The sequence below is a fragment of the Opisthocomus hoazin genome, chromosome 5 (assembly GCF_030867145.1).
Source record: "Opisthocomus hoazin isolate bOpiHoa1 chromosome 5, bOpiHoa1.hap1, whole genome shotgun sequence".
NCBI classification, from domain to species: Eukaryota; Metazoa; Chordata; class Aves; order Opisthocomiformes; family Opisthocomidae; genus Opisthocomus; species Opisthocomus hoazin.
The window spans coordinates 33,851,954-33,869,729 of record NC_134418.1 but is presented as its reverse complement, the minus strand read 5'-3'; the positions used below and the strand labels follow the sequence as shown (position 1 = coordinate 33,869,729).

The 17,776-nt window shown below is 38.0% G+C and overlaps 2 protein-coding genes across 4 annotated transcripts in view; one reads left to right on the top strand and one right to left on the bottom strand.

The window, feature by feature from the left end:
* Positions 1-17,776, top strand: part of SEC24D (SEC24 homolog D, COPII component) — a 232,051-nt gene that overhangs the window by 123,424 nt on the left and 90,851 nt on the right. Inside the window, exons 8-9 of one of the 2 annotated variants that reach the window (XM_075420895.1) lie at positions 2,203-2,378; positions 3,864-4,036. The gene's annotated coding sequence lies outside the window, so the exon portion shown is untranslated. Of the gene's footprint in view, positions 1-2,202; positions 2,379-3,151; positions 4,037-17,776 lie in introns of those variants that run through there. The other variant, XM_075420898.1, reaches the window with a different exon arrangement.
* Positions 1-17,776, bottom strand: part of SYNPO2 (synaptopodin 2) — a 98,996-nt gene that overhangs the window by 63,468 nt on the left and 17,752 nt on the right. The gene's annotated exons all lie outside the window — the stretch shown is intronic.

The window sequence follows — 17,776 nt, the reverse complement described above, 5'->3', positions numbered from 1 at the left end:
TCTGAATTAATTCAATAATGTTCAAAGGAAATATGAGAAGTTCAAGCCAGTTTTGACTATGCTACAGTATTGTGCTTAGAAGAGCTGAGGGTAAGTTCTTCGGGTTGTGAAATGAACAAATACTCCATTTTCTTCTGGAACAACATTTGCTCTCTGCACCTCATTCTTGTCTGTTTTCACACTCAAATGTGATGAAGTGAAAAATCTTAAACAGATATTAAGAAGTTTTCTTACAATGAATCACTCTGAATAAGAAGCATCTGGTTCTGAGTGAACTAAATTTGTGGGAGAAATTAGAAATGAGATGACAACTTAGAGCAGGGCTATATCTTAACATAAACAAATAACTCTTGTATTTCTTTTGGAACTCTGCTGTCTCAAGCCAGATATAAGAACAAACAAGACATTAGTATATATCCCAGTATGGAAGTCCCTTAAAGCAGTCTACTGGGAAAAGTGGGTCTGAAAACCACTGGCATTGTCTCAGTGTAAGATGTTGGGGTTGTGATGAATTAAAAAGGACAACATTCTAATTTTAGCTGAGTTTTAAGTAGACTGGTGAGAACTCGAAAGAGGATTGAGCTTGCTCACTCATAAGGAAATGATGGTTAGTTGTGGGTTTTTTTCCTAAGAGGAAGCTTAGATTATATGAATATTGATGAGGACATCAGCACACATCCCACGGTCTTTTCTGCCCATAAGGAGATGATCAAAGAAGGGCAAAAGACAGGTATTAGCCCTTTCTATCTCTCAGTACAGCCTTAGAGAGATGAGTTGCAAGTGCAGTTCCAGCAGGGAGCTTGGCAACCATTGTGATGATCCTATGGACAGATTGCTTGCATGCTATTTGTTCCTCCACAGCAGATTGCACCCAATAAGTAAATGAGATCTCCTACCCCATAGCCTCGTCAGGAATTTGTCTCAGAGTATTAGAATGTAAAGGATAATAAGTTGGATTTGACATTCGGCTGGAAAAGGCATTGGCTGTGGAAGCTATATGCAATGCAGAAACCCAAGAAAAGGCAGGGCAAAAGAAACATCTTTTCACTTACCATTTATGTAATGGCAACCATTGTCAACCACCTATTGAAAAAAAGTCACTTTACTTAGATTTTGCTCACCAAATCAAACATCTCCCTTACTTTCCACTTAAGGGATCTCTAGCTATATTTTGTTGAGTCAGCAGTATTTCCTTTGTTTAAAAGAAATGAGTCAACCCCATCACAAAACATTCCTCACTGTTTTTCCTTCTTCTGTTTAGCCGAAATGTGCAGGCTTGTTCTGCAAGCACAGACTTCAGCATTTACAAAAGCTAAAGGTCAGCTTGAAATCTCACAGCATACTTACTGTGCAAAAGCCAAGCAAGGAAATGTTCAAGAAGTCTTTGGAGAGCATTATCCTAAAATATAAACTTTCAGTCACCGCAATCCCATGTGCCTCATGGCCTGTATTTTTTCTTTTTTAAAAAGGGTATTATTAATATGAATTTCTTCATATCTGGGAATCTCCAGATAAAACAGATTTAAAAGACCTTTTTTCCAGTTCTTCCTTTTTCTACAAAGAATGGGGATACCACCTTTTAGGTGAACCTACATTGGCTGTTGTAAGCAGGTTGGATTGTTGTGTTTATTTAATGGTGAAGTTAGTTATTTTTTCCTTAGACTGGATTTTGCCCTCAAATACCTCTTTTGTGATGTGTTGTTAAGGTAAACAGACTAGGTGTTGAATACATACTTTAATATTCTGTAATTACAGTGGATGGTCTTAGCAGCACTACCCGTCCTATGCAATTCTGTTATCAGGGAACACACTGGGATCTCCCTAGTCTCAAACAGGTGACTTACCCTGGTGATAAAGATATTTATTGATTTTTTGCCTGCTTATCACTGCTTAAAGCTATAAGGGAGAGTTCCTCTCTGGCGTAAGTATAGAAAGATATAAGTGCATGGACACCCACACACATTTTCAGATGACTACAGTTGTTGCTGAATAGAAACTGCTTCCAACAAATCTGCTTATAATTGGACCTGAATCAGTGCTGATTCTTCCAAATCTAGCTATAAAAATAGACACTAATTCCAGTCATAATTACTCATATTCTGCTGTGAGAGAGTGGAACTTACTGTTTACTATCCATAATATTCTCCACAAAAAGTTGAAAATAGTTGTGCAAACTGATAAAAGAAATCTATTTCTCCACAGGAAAATTGTACTGAATGTGTCTCGGTAGTAGTTGGACAACGTCTAGTGAAGTGGAAAATTGAGCAAGAGAAAGAAGATCCCCAGGAAACTGTTGTCTAAATATGTCTCAAACAAATGAGATTCAGTTTGTTTAGAAGCGTTGTTCTTCGTGGTGCACTAAAGCTAAACAGCAGGAGGTGAATCAGTAAATCATGTCAAGGAGTAAAACAAGTTGGAAAACTTTCAAGTCATTGTGTACAGACGTCCTCATTAGCTCACTAGTGACTTTTGTTGGGTTTTTTTCTCTCCAGATAAACCAAATATAAACGGACATGCAATATTGGGAGAAGATTGCAATGGCTGCAGTGGGAACAGAATCCACCCCATATACAGCAGTTTCACATTCTCTTCAGAGACTAAAACCTCTTCTTTCCAAACTTTTGTATAAGCTTTTATTCTGATAATTTTCAGTGACAAAACAATCATAGTTAACATTACTTGTTGCCTGCATTCTCATATGTAACTCTGCCCTTTTAGTACTCAGCATTAGAAGCAGCAGCACTGTAAGATCCTCTGAAAGGATTGTCCACATTTATATCCTCAGCAGTGCTCGACAGTTTGTGTGTGCAAGGGACTTCTGAGCCTCAGCTGCAAGCTCCAGGCCTTTGAGTTTCTATCATCGCTACTGTAAAAGATGGACAACCAGAGTGTGCTGGCCCAGATCTGGGCTGTAGCACTCGTGTAAATCCACACGGAACTAAGACTCAGCCAGACACCAGGCTGCCAGACGGCAGGCCTGATGCTGCTTCTCTTTGATGTAAAAACACCAGCTGAACTCTGTAGAAAGTGATATATGTGTAAGATTAAGGCAATAATTTTTAATGTTTTACATCTACATTACACTTTTAAAGTTTAACAAGACTCAGGTTTTTTATCTCTTCTTTTCTGTGATGGTAAACCATAGTTCGCTGTGCAAGGCTAAGGTTATTAGCTCTTACTACTCTAGCATCATTATATCATTTTTACCTACTCACAGGAGTCTCCTGCTGCTAGAAAGCCCCTCACTCATCTCTGTTCTCCTCTTTTTCCGTGTTTATCTTTTATGTGGGTACATTCATTCCCAAGATATCTTGTTACCTATTTGCGTATTCAACATGATATCTTTTTTTTATTATTTTATCCTCTGTCTCCTGGAAACAAAAAAAGAAAATAATCAATCATGTCTACATGTGGTCTAGAAGATAGAAGAAAATGACTGCCAGTCTCTGAGCACAGAGTCTCTAGGTAGTTGATTTATTCTAGCTAAGTTTACACAAAAAAAAATTTTACTGGCATAACGATTTTGGATAAGATTAGTGTGGAAAAAAAGCATGTTTCCTCCATAAGGTAAGCACACTGGGAAACCCCAATATAGATGTCACTATATTGTCCTAAAATTTCTTTCAGTGGCATAGTTTGAGCACCTCACAGAAGGTGCTACTATGCTACAGAGAAACTTCTGCTTCAATGCTTACACACAGGTGGAAAAGAGGGTCAACACCTAGATCTAACAACAACCCCTATTATAAATTTCGTTTCTAGACCCCAATTAACTCCTAGACAAGAACAGTTTTGCAGTTCTGCATGTTCATTCATCTCTGGCCTCTCAGAACTCCATTTGTAATTCACTGATTTTTCCCTAGATACTTCTACAGGCAAAACTGCACGGGAATTTCCAAGGACTTGGTGCTTGGAACCTGTCTGAGTGAACAGCAAGCCAGAAGAGCAAGTTCTGTGGGACAAGCAAAATGAAAAATTGCCACATTAAGCTGATCAATTTAGACTTCAGGACTTTGGCCCAGGATGGCAGGAGAAGGTAAACTTAAGCTTATAATTTCTTAAAGAAGTTGTAAATTGAAAGTGAGATAGAAAAGATGCTGAGGTTATTTTAAGTTGCACACTCTGCTAAAGCAATATATAGTTTTGTGGTATGAAGCTCTGTGCATTAATCCATCTCTGAACATTACAGAGCAATGACAGGATCTTCCTCCTACTGTTCTGATGAGCAGTCTATGTGAAATCACCATTGCGATTCTTTACAGTTTATTTTTTCAACATCTCCATTTCTAAGTCCTGTGAATGGAAACCTAAAGTCATGGCAGTGGTTACAAAGGATCTGTGCCTGACTGGCTCCAGATTTTGACTGCAGAAACCTACCTTTTCCGTTGTTGTCACTGGGACTCAGCATTTCCCCAGTGGCCTGTGTGAGGCTGCTGTGTACTTTTTATTCTGTCCTGTTCTTTCTCTAGTATATACAGAAGTTTAACACTTGAAATCACTTTAGCAGATCAAATTTAGAACTCAGATTATGATTCTCTTGCAAAAGGAAAAAAAAGAGCCTTGTGTTTTAGATGCTGAGGGGATATGCTCTATGGACTGGTATAACAAAAGCTGCTGGCATTGAGTTGCAGGGTCTCATACGGTCATATGAAATCATTCAGTTTTGTGGCAATAGAATCCATATAAAGAAATTTTGACTTCTGTTGGCTTTATTTTATGTTTCATTCTGTTCAGAGGAATTCAGTTGTATGCTGGCTGATGGTTGTATGTGCTGTGGTTCAGCCAGCTATATCTCAGCCTGAAACTCGTTCTAAGCAGATAGCCTTTGCTTTAATTAATGCTTGCATATTTATACAAAATATGTGCTCGAGCACTCTGCTGGGTAATGACTACTGTTAGTACATCTCAGATGCTACTTCTGGCTGAGAAGGTAGATAGATATGAAAAACAAAACTTCCAACAATTTTTGAGAAAACTGGTCTCATGCATATGCACAGCATAACACTGCATGTTTGGTTGATTGCTTATTGATATTTCCACAGTACATGCAGGTATATTGTTGTATGTATATTCTACAATTGCTGTTGTATAGCCTGTGCAAAGATGCTTATTCAATAAACATAAATAATACCAATGTTTAGGAAATCAAATATTATTATAAATTAATACCAGTAGCTTTATGTTTTGAAGATGTTTAGAAGAGGAAGATAGGTAAGATACTTGTCTTTCATTTAACTATGAACTCTTCAGTATGTACCTTTTATAGCTTCACATTTCAAAGTCACAAGCATGGCTGTGAAGACTTAAGTTTTGCCTTCTGTCTATATGTCCCTATGCTTGGAAATTCACATTGAATTTGAATGAACTGAAACAAATCTCCTTGTGAAACTCAATTAAAATTGCTCTGTTTCACTTGGTTCCACATGAAAACTGAAGAAACAACAAAGCAATTTGAGGGTCATTTGAAACTGAGCTAAGGCTCTCCTGGTTTGCTTATTTGTGAAAAGGTTTGCCCTAGTATATGAAAGGCAGAGCAAAAGTCTCTTATGGATATTTGGCATTCCTTCAGGTAATCCCCACAGGAACATTTGCGTCCTGCAAAAAGTGAAAACAATTTAAAAAACAGTATGAAATTATTTTTCTGTTTTTAAAATGTTTTTTACTTTTTTTTTAAATCTAGAATTTAATGTTCAGGCGAGGTTACAAGCTTTTTACACTGATGGAAAATTACTAAGATTCATTTGTTTTCCAGGGCTCATAATGGGTTTCTGTCTCATAACTCAATGAACAGAAATACTTTTGCAGCTAGAATTCGAACTATTGGAGGATTAACTGATGTTATACACTGTGTTGTAACTGTAGTGGATGCATTATATGCTTAGGTTTTATGATGTGAGGGATTTGCTTTTAGCCTTGGGGATAATTTGCACTTCACAATCTTGAGCAAACATAAACACACTTTTGGACTGAAGATAAATCAGAAAATCTCTGTTTTGGTCAGTGTTTTATCAACTGAATCTTCTGTGTGCATCTTCTTATTGAAAGACAAGACCTCCATGTCTGACAACTTTTGGGGGGGTGAGGTAGTTTGAGAGAATTTCTGTGGCCATGCTTAATGTATTCAAAGGCTGAGATTTTACTCTATGTGCTGTAATTCATCTACACCATTTTAGAAGTGGATTATTATTGCAAGTATCACCAATGAATATCTACTGTGATAATCAGAAAAGCACATAGCAGTATGTGGTGCTGTCAAGTAAGAAAACAGCATTCCGCATTAGTTTGATAACTAGGAGCCTGAAACAGCATCTATGATAGATTAGGTATTATCATACTGGAGGATCACTTGCACATTACTTCATATGTTTTATACTTACTTATACTTATTGTATATTACTATAAAATTCTTCTTGAAAGTACTAAACAGTGATGATTCTTTAATTGAGTTGGGGATCTAGTAGAGACTTTAAACTTTAGAAATGCTTAATTTTTTTATCTGTTAAAAAGTTAAGTGCTGGGTAGGACTTTTTTTTTCCCCAGGATGAGGAAAGATGGATAAAAAGAGGTTAATGTGGATGTGAAAAGTAAAGCTAGCATTATTAATTAATTTCCATGAGTATCCCATTGGATTGGGTCATCTCCAGTGGGGTTTCAAAAACTTGAATCAATACAAGGCCTGTATATGATCAGAGCAGCTGCTTTAGAAGGAAGGAAAGGGGGTTGGGAATGTAAGTGGGAATTGCAAAACTATGATCCTTAAAGATCTTGCCAACTTTTAATAAATGATATGTGAAAGCCTGAGAGAGGAAGACAGGGACCAAACCAAGAAGATTTCTTTTGACCTCTAAACAAAAAGAAAATAGCAGTAGTGAAGGTAGTGGTCACCCACAAGGAAAGAGAATTCATGAAGGGTGGTCTTTTATTTGGGTTTAGGTGCTCCATGTCACTATGATAATGTGGCTAGGGCCATAGTTTGTCTTATGTTCAACAGCCCTGTACCATATTTGTTGATCTTGTCTTAAAATGGTTAATAAATCCAGAGCAGTTCCTCACAGTTCCTCTTTAATGATTGTACAGTTACTAGTGGTGGCAGTGTGTTGCCTTCTTTTTTTTTCCTCTTTTTTTTTTTCTTTTTTAATGACATGTCCAATTCCCCAAAGAGCTTTGTGGTTTTGCTCTTGCATTCTCTGTTCCCTTTTTTTCCCTCCTCTGCCTTCTAGCCAGCTACTTTTGGGAGGGACAGGAATAGCCACTGACTTGAAGTATGTGATTTCATCTGCTTATAACCCCAGGGAAGATAAAGGCAGTTTACTTCTGAAAAAGACAAGAGTGGGAGATCTCGTCTTATAGGAAAAGATGGTTTTGCTCTTGGATTTAAAAGGAAAGTTACTCTGCTCCTCATTCAGAAGGAATGCTTGTGATTGTAATGGTTGTGCTTGCTGACAGCACGTATTTTTGATGCTGTGTGAGAGCACAGAGGAAGATGTCTAATTTTACAGAGAAAGCACTGAAGGGTTCCTGCTTGCCTAACTCAGAAGTCACTAGTCAGACAAAGCTTTACACAGGCTCCACGCTGTCTCCTCTCTGTAATCGGCCTGTGTATGAAGTAAACTGAGAAAGAGCGAAGTAGACAGTCTTTACTCCTGAGATACTGAGATTCTCACTCTGATTATAAATGCTAGGATTTTCTGGTTTACTTAAAGAATATATAGATAGAACAAATGTATCACCAAGGGACTTTTTCTTAAAGGAATAAATGTGGCACTCTGTACTTCATTCTTGACCTTGTTTCTGATATAGCTACTGGTGTACTTCACAATTCTGTACCTGGTTTGGGGCTTGAACTGTGATAGAGAGACAAACTTTAAGAAAATGTGACCAACATAAAGATGAGTTAGTGTAGCCTTAGTAAAGGCTTTTTGTGTGTTTGAGGAAAGGAGGCAATATAGTGCAGGGTTACAAAGATGAACTTGTTTCATGTGGCTTTAATCAAATCTGGGATGTCTGGAATTAAGGGTCATCACCCTGCGAGGCACCTTGAAAAGAATTGCTGTTTCAAATAAGGCCATTGCTGACATGAATGTGGACTGAAAGTTATGCTTTGTTAGAAACCAGGCGTAAGAACCAAACCAAACAAAACCAGAAAGAAAACCCACATATCAACAGAATATCTCAATTTGTATTTTACAGTAATTAATAGCACATTAAAGAAGGAAGATCGTTCCATCGTCCAAGAAAACAAGAAATATAACTTGTTCAAGCGCATCTAATATATTACACAGTAATGATTCCCAACAGTTCTGTAGCCAAGCCATACTTCAGAAAATTGGCAGGATTTGTTCTCTATTATATCCACTTCACCCTGCTCCCGAAGTCAGCTGCAGCATCCTCCTTGCCTCTGCTGACTGCAGCAATAGCACTGATCTTGGGCTAACAAATCTGCTTCCACCTGGCTGAGCATCTCCGAGTGGCTCCTGTATCCCTCCATTGTGCTCCCCAGTACTCCCAGTTCCAGGACTGTGATACAGGGGCACATGAACCTGCCTTACACTGAACTGCACAGTCTGACAGTCTTCACACCGTGGGGCTCCACGGTGTGCTTGGCTTTGTAATATGCTAAGTCCCCTATGCAGACCCACAGCTCATCAGGTACCACAAAATTCCTCTGGCAAGAGCTCATTTTAGGTGGCTGATAGGCCGTGGTGCATTGCTTGCAATTTATTCTAATGGGGAGTAGATAAAGATTAATCAAAACTGAATCTTCAGTTGATGGTAAAAGAAGCATGTATGAGTTAAGTGCGCCAAGGGTCTGCAGAAGTTGAAGCTACCATTCTTTTTGTCAGTGATGCTGGGTGGCAGCAGTATTAATTTTTTGAAAAAAGAGATGAAGGTAACATTGGAACCCCCGAATTCATGGTTTTGGTCTAGATTTTGCATTTGACTTCATCTTCTGAAATAAAAAAAAGCTGGACGTGTACAGCTTAATACAATGCAGTTTTACCAGGTCATGGGTAGTTGTTGCCCACTTGTTGCCTAGCTATCCTGAGTACGAATAAACAAACCATTCAAGGTAGGCATAGTTCTGTATGGTGGGAAGCGCTGAAATGTTGTTCTGGAAGACTTGAATAAGCAGATGAAAATAGGTTCTGACACATTACACTGGGCTGTTCTGGCACAAAACTAGCCTTGTTTTTTGGCCAAAAATTATATCAAAACTGTGTTAGGATTGAAAAAATAAACTCATCCAAGGGAAAAAAGCTCAAAGATAAGACTGCAATAACATATGACAGCCCTTCTGTGTAATGCTTCCACCAAAATCTACGATGTCCAGTTACTTGTGAAAAAGGATTGTTGGATTGTTCTGTGGGGACAGGAGCAGTCTCCCTCACAGTGACCACAGGAGAACAAACAGCACATCTACCAATAGGTCTTTTTAAAGGAATTTCTGTACGCTTTACCCACTGCATACTTGTCAGATTCAAATGCAAGTTTTACAGAGAAGTAGAAGCCTGAAATTTACAGTAATCTCTCTTGACACGGAAGATTTCATGATGAAGGAAGATCAGAAAAAGGGAGGAGGGAAAGCAAACATCTAGAAGTGTCCAAAAGATAGTTACACATTTAGTTTCATTTGAATCTGAATCTCTAATAATTTTAAATTGAACATTTAAATTTACATTTATGTGACGTGAGACACAGAGAAAATAGAAGGAAAATGCCAAACATCTTCCCAGTGTTTCCACTTATTACCATTGTAAGGGAGCTATCATGCACACTGTTTAGGAAGCCCCAGCCATATCTGGGTGTTTGCTCTTTGCTAGTAATGATGAAGCCATTGCTGGTGTCGGGCAGCTTGTCCAAATGGTTTTCACTTCAGTATGCACCATGGATGCTCTGGGCATATCAAAGCCAGTGGCCTATGCCATGGGCTAGAATAGGCCTGACGTGTACTGAGTAGCGTAATGTTCTTAATACAAGTACATAAAACACTGCAGAGCATGTCTGAGGTCTCTTGCTTTCCAAATTTAGCTGCACAGGAGGAACTGTAATCTTTTTTTCCCCGAGCATTGAATACAATCCAGCCCTTCCAAACTGCATGCTTAGAACATTTATGTTGTATGAGAATTTGATACTCTGTCTTGAAATTTATGTACATTACTCTTTTGTGTACAAATGTAGTAAATCAGTAATACTAGCAAATTCTGTCTGAAAGGTAGCTGCCAACAGACTGCTTTCTTTAAGAGTCTAACAGACCCTTTACAATCCGCCTTATGGACAAGCAGTGAAGTACCATCTGTGACTGCTTTCTCATACTGCACTTGGAATGAAGCTTATTGTCATTTTGGATCAGCTTGCAGTTACATTATCGAACACGAAGAAATCTAGAGAAAAAAAAATTCCTGAATAGGACAAGATGGTTACATTGGTTCAATTCAAAGTGCTGTAGATTGCCAGGATATGAGTATATTTTTGTTTTAACTTCTCCCTGCCAAGCCTAGTTAAATACTGAAGCATACCAGAATTGGATACTGCTATCTGCAAACAGCTATAGGTGATTTTCACTGGAAATTGGCAACTTTACTTCTGTATTTCATATCAACGCTTTTGAAGATGTGTTTGGCTGATGGTTGCTTGAATGCGTAATAGGCAAACTAATTCCATCCAATTTTTCATGTGTATATCATACTATTCTGTGACTTGATTAATCAGTTTATGTATTGGGCCATAAAAATGCTTACATGGCTCTTGCTGATGCTGTTTTCATGTGAGGATTTTTTTTGGTGTGAGGGGTAGAATTGATATTAAAATTCTTTTATGAAAAGCCTCAAGCTTATTTAAAAAAAAAAAAAAAGCAACTGAAAAAAACCCACCCCAAAACAAATTGGACATATCTTCAAAGCTATCTCAGCTGTACAGATGTGTTCTTGTTACGCAGTCCAAATAGTTTTCTTAGACCCCCCACCCGCTGGCTGAAGTAAACTTGCTCAGCTGCATAAATGAAAAAGAATGTCATACTGAGCATGTTTGAAGCCTTGCGAACCAAGTTTAATCTACTGCCATTATCATTCATATCTTCTTGTGCACATGGTATTTGTAGCAAAGCAGTTAATACATTTAAATTACTGTTCTTCCATGTTTGATAATTCTCACAATCCCGGACAGAACTGTAGTCTTCATCATGTAACATGGCTTCCCAGTACCTTTACCAAGAGCAGTTTCTTTCAAATATGCCAGTTCAATTCTTTTCCTTAAAACACCTGACAGATGAAGAAATGAGAAATATCAGGAAAGATGTGTATATGCCAGTAAAGTAAACAGGGAGGAAGCACAATAGAGCTGTTTCACATGGTAGAAATTGCCGCAAAGAGGACCCTCACACCACAGATAATTGATATAAGTGGAAGAGCAGAAGAAAAGGACCGAAAAGACAAGGCGAGAGTGGAAGAAAGGGGAACACCCAGTTTAGGAGGTAGCTGAGCCTAAGCAATGCAAGGTGTTTGAAGACAAATTTTTAGACAAAGATTATTTAGACGTGGATTATTCAAGGACAGAAGTTGTATGCTCATGTCTCTGTATGCAGGAGGAAGTTGAAGCAGCACACTGCAGGCATTAGAGCCTGGAGAGGGACAAGGGAAAGGTGAGACATTAGATGAGGCTCTGACTGCAAAATGTGTTCAGAACTGATCCACTTAGTATCTCAGATATTATGAAAGGCAGGTTTTCAGATCAAAAGCAGTAGCTGGAAACCCAAGCTCGTAAATACTTCCAGAAAAAGCTGTATCTGACCCGTAAGTAATTTAGCCTGTAATGCTAAATGGGACTACTCTGTGTGGACTCTTTACTCATACCTGCCCCTCATAAGCTCTTTCTATCTGCTGCAACGGTCACTGGACCCAGCTCTTCCACTGGAGCTCTTCAGCATAATTCTGTTAACATTAATCAGTTTTGCTGATGACATTAATACAAAAGCTAAAGATTTTTCTAAAAAGAGTTTGCTGGAACAGTCCTGGGCCCAGGCTGAGTTTGGTCCTGGCATCCCAACCCCTCAAAATCTGTAAGTGCAAAATTTTACAGCCATCTCACCCGTATTGCAGAAGTCTGAAATGGGTTGAGATAGGATGCCTGACTATTATTTCTGACTTTTTTGGTTTGGACTCCATCTTTGGCTCTACTTATTGTCACTCTTGTTCTGTGCATCAGGCTGTTTTTTTGCAGTTATACAACAAGGTTTGAAACTAACCATGCTTTCTCTTGCACTTTTAGATATTCTCAGGAGCATGCTGAAAAATGGTGTTTTACAGATGTGGCCATATATTGCATATGCACTGTCAAAAATGGCCTAGATTGCCATTTAGTATTTTGGCTCCTGGCAAGAATTAGGTATTTGTCAGCACCACTGGTCCATAACCAAAAAAGGTATTATTGGGGGGGGAGGGGGGGAGGAATCTTGCAAACATTTTCAGTTTCCATTTATGATTGCTAAAAAGCAAGCAAAAGAACATTTTAAATTGTGAGTATGGAAATTTTCCTCCAGCAGAATTAGCTGTTAGGTTTTCTTCCATAATAATTGGTTTAAAACCCAATGCTCAGGATGTTAACCTTTGTCTAGGAATTCACATTTTAGAATGGAACCTGTTTAAGAGCACGTTTACATTTATGAATTTGAACTACTGTATTTTGTTCTCATGCATACTGAAATACATACTGAGAGCCTAGGACTGTTTTTATTGCTTTTCTAAATTGAAGTGTTTAGGCCTCCAAAATACACCAAGTTGGAGTTCTGCTGGTGCTGTGTGTAGTTTTGTGTTGCTACAAGCTGAGGCTGATAAATAATACATAGGAAAACTCTGAAACCTGTGGAATGGAGCACTAAGAGGAGACATCAACAGGAAAGGGACTAGGGAATAGGACTTATCTTTCAAATTGTATGTTTGACCTCTGTCAGTCATTTGCTTTGCACTGGGAAAAATATTAACTAAATCATTGGCCTTTTGCAAACTTTGAGAGCTCTGCTTTGCAAAAACTTGTCACTTTGAATGTTTGAAAGAAAGGGAACTCATATTCAAATTCTGGAACAGTTCAAGGTAAAATTTTTATAGACTATCACTACACTTTTTTTGGTGTATTTTTCTCCACATACAAAATGTGTGCTGCTTCCTGCGCAAACCTTTTTGAGAAGTTTGTTTCCTTCAGTTCTCTTCATTAACTTGGGTTATCTTCATTATTTGTCTTTTTAAGCAGTGAGTCATAATTCTGGAATACCATCCAAAAACCAAGGTTCTTTTTATTCAACACTAGTAAGTGTCTCTGTTGTCTCTGTAGGACACTGTATTATTCTCCTGAATATATGATCTCATGATCTCTTGCAATATATGTGCTTCTCTTTTCTATTCTTATGTATCAATACATTTTTTTCTCTGTGACTTTTCAGTCAGACATAACTATCTACAAGATTTACTGTCAAAAGAAGACTAAGCAGCAGGAAAATGTACATTGTTCAAAAGCCCTATCTGTCTCAATTACAAGCAGTACTTTATCACTTACACCCAGTTTCTTCCCAAATTTCTGGCTTTAGTATGTAGTGCAATGCCTGTTATAAATTAAAATTGGGTATTTGCTTGCTGATGAATATCCATATCACTGCTGAATAAATTAAATCTACAGTCTTCAGGAAATGCTCAGGATGCTTCCTTTTAAATAAGAAAATCTCTCTCATTAAATCTATTATTTACCTCTTAGAGAAAAAATGATCCAGGGTATCTGAAGGTATTAGAAGACTGCTGGGTTATTTCTACTCGAATAGGGTTATATCCAGGCCGGTGATTTGGTCAGGATATTGTAAAAATCTGGAGTCGTTCTTCTAGAGCAATTATTGCCCTCTCTGCAGGTGTTCAGCAGGCATCATCAGCAGAGGAGGGAAGGAAGGCTTTGCTCACAGTGCTATTCTCTCATGCTCTTCCTTCTGTTTTCCTTTCATCCGCAAACCAAGGCGGCATCTCCTCAGTCTCCATAGGAAATTAGTGCCTTGCTGCATCACTGTCTGCTACGGACCAGTGTCAGAGGGGCCCCTAAACATAATCATGTTCTGAGCATGTTTGCAACTGTGCAATGCAGCAGCTCAAGTTAGACGGCACGAAGAACTCAATATACTGTAAAGCAAATCTGTGAAGACTCTGCTTTATGTGGTCATACCCATTATTTCTGATTTAGGGAGCCTGTTTATTTTAATAATTCACTTAGTTCTACTGATGCACTCTAATTGAATTCAACTGAATTATTTCCTGGTGTGCTGCCAGCCTTTTCCCTCCCACAGCTCTCTGGCAACAAGGTGCAGGACAGGCCTTTAAAGGAAGCACAGACACTCTTTTGCAGTCTTTTGCAATGTCATTCCACTTGCTATCAGACAGAGGAATAGAGAGGCAAGGAGGAGCCTCCTGTCCCACCTGGCCTCCCATTCCCAGCAGCAGGACCCCTTGCCCTTCCCTCCCAAATACTAACCTTGCAGGTCCCCATGCTGAACACCACTGTGGGACAGCAGTAGCAGCAACATTTTCACCCATACATTTTTTTAAATGTGAGATCCACAAAATATATTTTTTAAAAATTCATTAAAAATATCCAAATTCTAAAATTTTGTCTATCCACAATCTACCGCAATGGTAAATTATGGCTGAAAATGTAGACCTCTCATTATCAAAGGTACCTCATAAAGCATCAGCAGCGCGTGTCCTCCTTTACAGTTTAGCCTGACTTATACTGTAAGGCATAGAGTCATCTGTAGTTATGCAAGATTCTTGGGTTTGCAAAAAAACATTAATAAGGTGGAAGCGGGGTGGAGAGGGCTTTGAAGCATTTTTTCTTTCAAAATTTAGCTTTGAAGACTACAGGATGTTCTACACATACTAGAAAGAAGATTCAAATGCAGTTAGTCTCATGACAATTTAAAATGTTCATAATTTTGCTGTAAACTTCCTAGGAGTGGGAGTTCCAATCTTGCCAAAATACTGTTCTGTTTTTGTTTTCTGAATGTGAAACTCCCATTGAAATCACTTGGTCGCTTTCTATTAAATTCAGCCTCAGTTGAACCAATCTTAGGAGGAACGCTCAGGGAAAAGTTCCATAGTGCTAGAAGTATGAGAAACTAAAAAAAAAAACCCATTCTACTAGCACTTTTGGAAACTTTGATTTATATAATTGGGCCATATTGCACATGCACTGTAACATCAAAATGAAGCCACGTAGTAGTTATCTGATATTTAAGAAATAGGATATGCCTTGACTACAAGTGATGAATGCAGCAAATTCCTTTACAATATACGTGCACTAAGGACAAAGTAAATAAAAATCTTCAAAAATATTAACACCTTTGTGTTGTGACTGACAAATGATTGTCTTTGTTAGGGTGGAATAATTGTAAATTATTTATGCATAGTAGTCTTTGGACTGCACAGTAAGAAGTGTCTGAATGTGAAGCAACTGACTTATCCCATAAAGTTTTATTCCTTTAGGGTGGCCTATAACTTTAAGGCGAAATAATGTTTTTCAGTATACTGTGTTTCTCTCCAGATGGTTTCTACAGAATTTTGGCAGCCACACGCAACAATTAGCATGGTTGCCCTTGTAATCTCACACACTTTAAATAGACAAGCCATATTCTTACAAAAACTATTACAGACTGTTCAGCAAATCTTGAACTAATCAAACTGTGTTTGACTATCACAATAAATAGAATATCCTGACCCTATTACTTGGGGTCTAGATAAAAAACCTCTAAGCACTTAGCTATTTAAAGAGAGGATTATATAGCAGACTCTTATAGTTCATGATGCAGTGTACAAACTTCTCTTGGTAGAGTAACGGTATGTAAACATTGCTGAGCTCAAAAAAATTTTGCTTCTCCATATCTTGCATGGAACACTCACTAAACAGTCAGCATCCCTCACCCACTATTGCATCTTGAAAATACATATACTGGCTAGCATGCACTTCTTCTAGGCATATTCCTAATATTAACAATCACAAACCCTATTAAAACTTAGCTTTGTCAGACGTAACACCAGTTTCTTTCCCTGTTGTAAATGAAGATAGGATACTCGAGTGTTGTGGTGCACAGAAAAGCTGAACTTTAAGTGGCATGCTGGAGACCTGATTTCATACACGGAATTGTAGAAACTAACGCAGGGGTTGTAACAAAAGGGTACGATGATTACTTGCATACTGCCTCCTTCTTACGATGATTACTTGCATACTGCCTCCTACTTACTCGTCAGCCTCCCCTTTGAATGTCACAGTGAGCAAAAGCTAGAAGGTATGAGACTACCTCTTTCAGGTCCTTATGTTGTGCCAAAAGTTTCAAATGCTGAATCAGAAACAACAGCAGAAGTTTAAGATGGAAATGGCCTTTTTCTGTCCTAACTTTACTATTGTATCCTTTAAGCCACTGGGGGGAAAGCAATGCAGGGAATAATACAATAATACTTGTAGCATCTGCAGTCTATCCACAGCCTAGATGCTTATGTCATTAATGTTGTTTTATTTGAAATAATTTTATTATTAAGAACAGTTTGGATTACAGTGTGAGGGTTCTGAGGAATTTCGAAGTAGCTGAAGTACGTGGGGTGCTGTAGAAAAGTCACGTTATCTGTGCATAGCTAAGTGAGTGACAATTCCCAAGTTTGTTGTGTGTTTTTGGCAGTCAGTCATTTGCACTGGTGGGTGCAGAAGCTCACTTCCAGGCCAGACCAGAATAAAGTAAATGTAAAGTTTGTTTACGAAGGGAGATTTCTGTCTTATCTCTAGAACTGAAACTAGGGGTAAAAGTTTTATTCTTTCCTGACCTTTTCCCTCTTCCCTTTAAAATAGTACAGTATTATGTTGATTTACAGCATTCTGAAAAATCTGGTATTTTTCTCTTTAAAACTATCCTTATCGTGCCCAGAACAGAAGATAATTGGGTTTGGTTTTATTAAAATCCTTTCTGAACTTTTTACACTGTAGCTATTCTTCTCAAATGACTCATACAATAACCATTCCCAGTTTGTAGCCAGTTCTCCAAAGAAGCAGAAGAAAAAAGAAACAACTTCCTTTTAAGGGAATGAGACCTGTTTGTAGTGATAAACCTCTTTCCATTTCTATCTGAAGACATTCTCCATAACCCAAGAATTGATAGTTATAAAAACACTACCTACTTTATTTGGATTACAAAAACATTCATAGCTATAGAACATTGTTTAATGTTAGCCTAAAGCATCTGTATGTACACTCACACGTAGGGTCACTGTTGAAACTACACATGCAACATGTCAAACAAGCAACTAGTTTACGAGAAATCTGTAAGAAACAGCTTGTAAATTGTGTTATTTCATTTTACTTAATATTTTAAATACAAGAGTTTAAACAAAGAAGTATTTAATATTTATATGGAATGAAAACAGTTCAAGAGTATGTAATTGTATAAGTAAGCTAACACAGCACTTTCTATCATAGTGCTGTATGACTCCCAAAACTCATCATGATGCTTGAATGCTAGAGTATGCACATGTTCTTAGAATTTGGGAAAATATCTACGTCACACATTGCTGCGACAATTTCTGTAGCCTCTGAAAACCACTGTTATTTTAATAGCAGCTATGTTGTACATCTACTCAGTTTCTGTCTGTAGAAACTATAGTAGCTATTTAGGTGTCTTCCTGTGCATTTTGTTCTCAGCCTGTGGTCCTTCCAAGCTTCTTCCATTAGCCCTACAACTAGTAAATAATAATTTTTCTAGTACCAC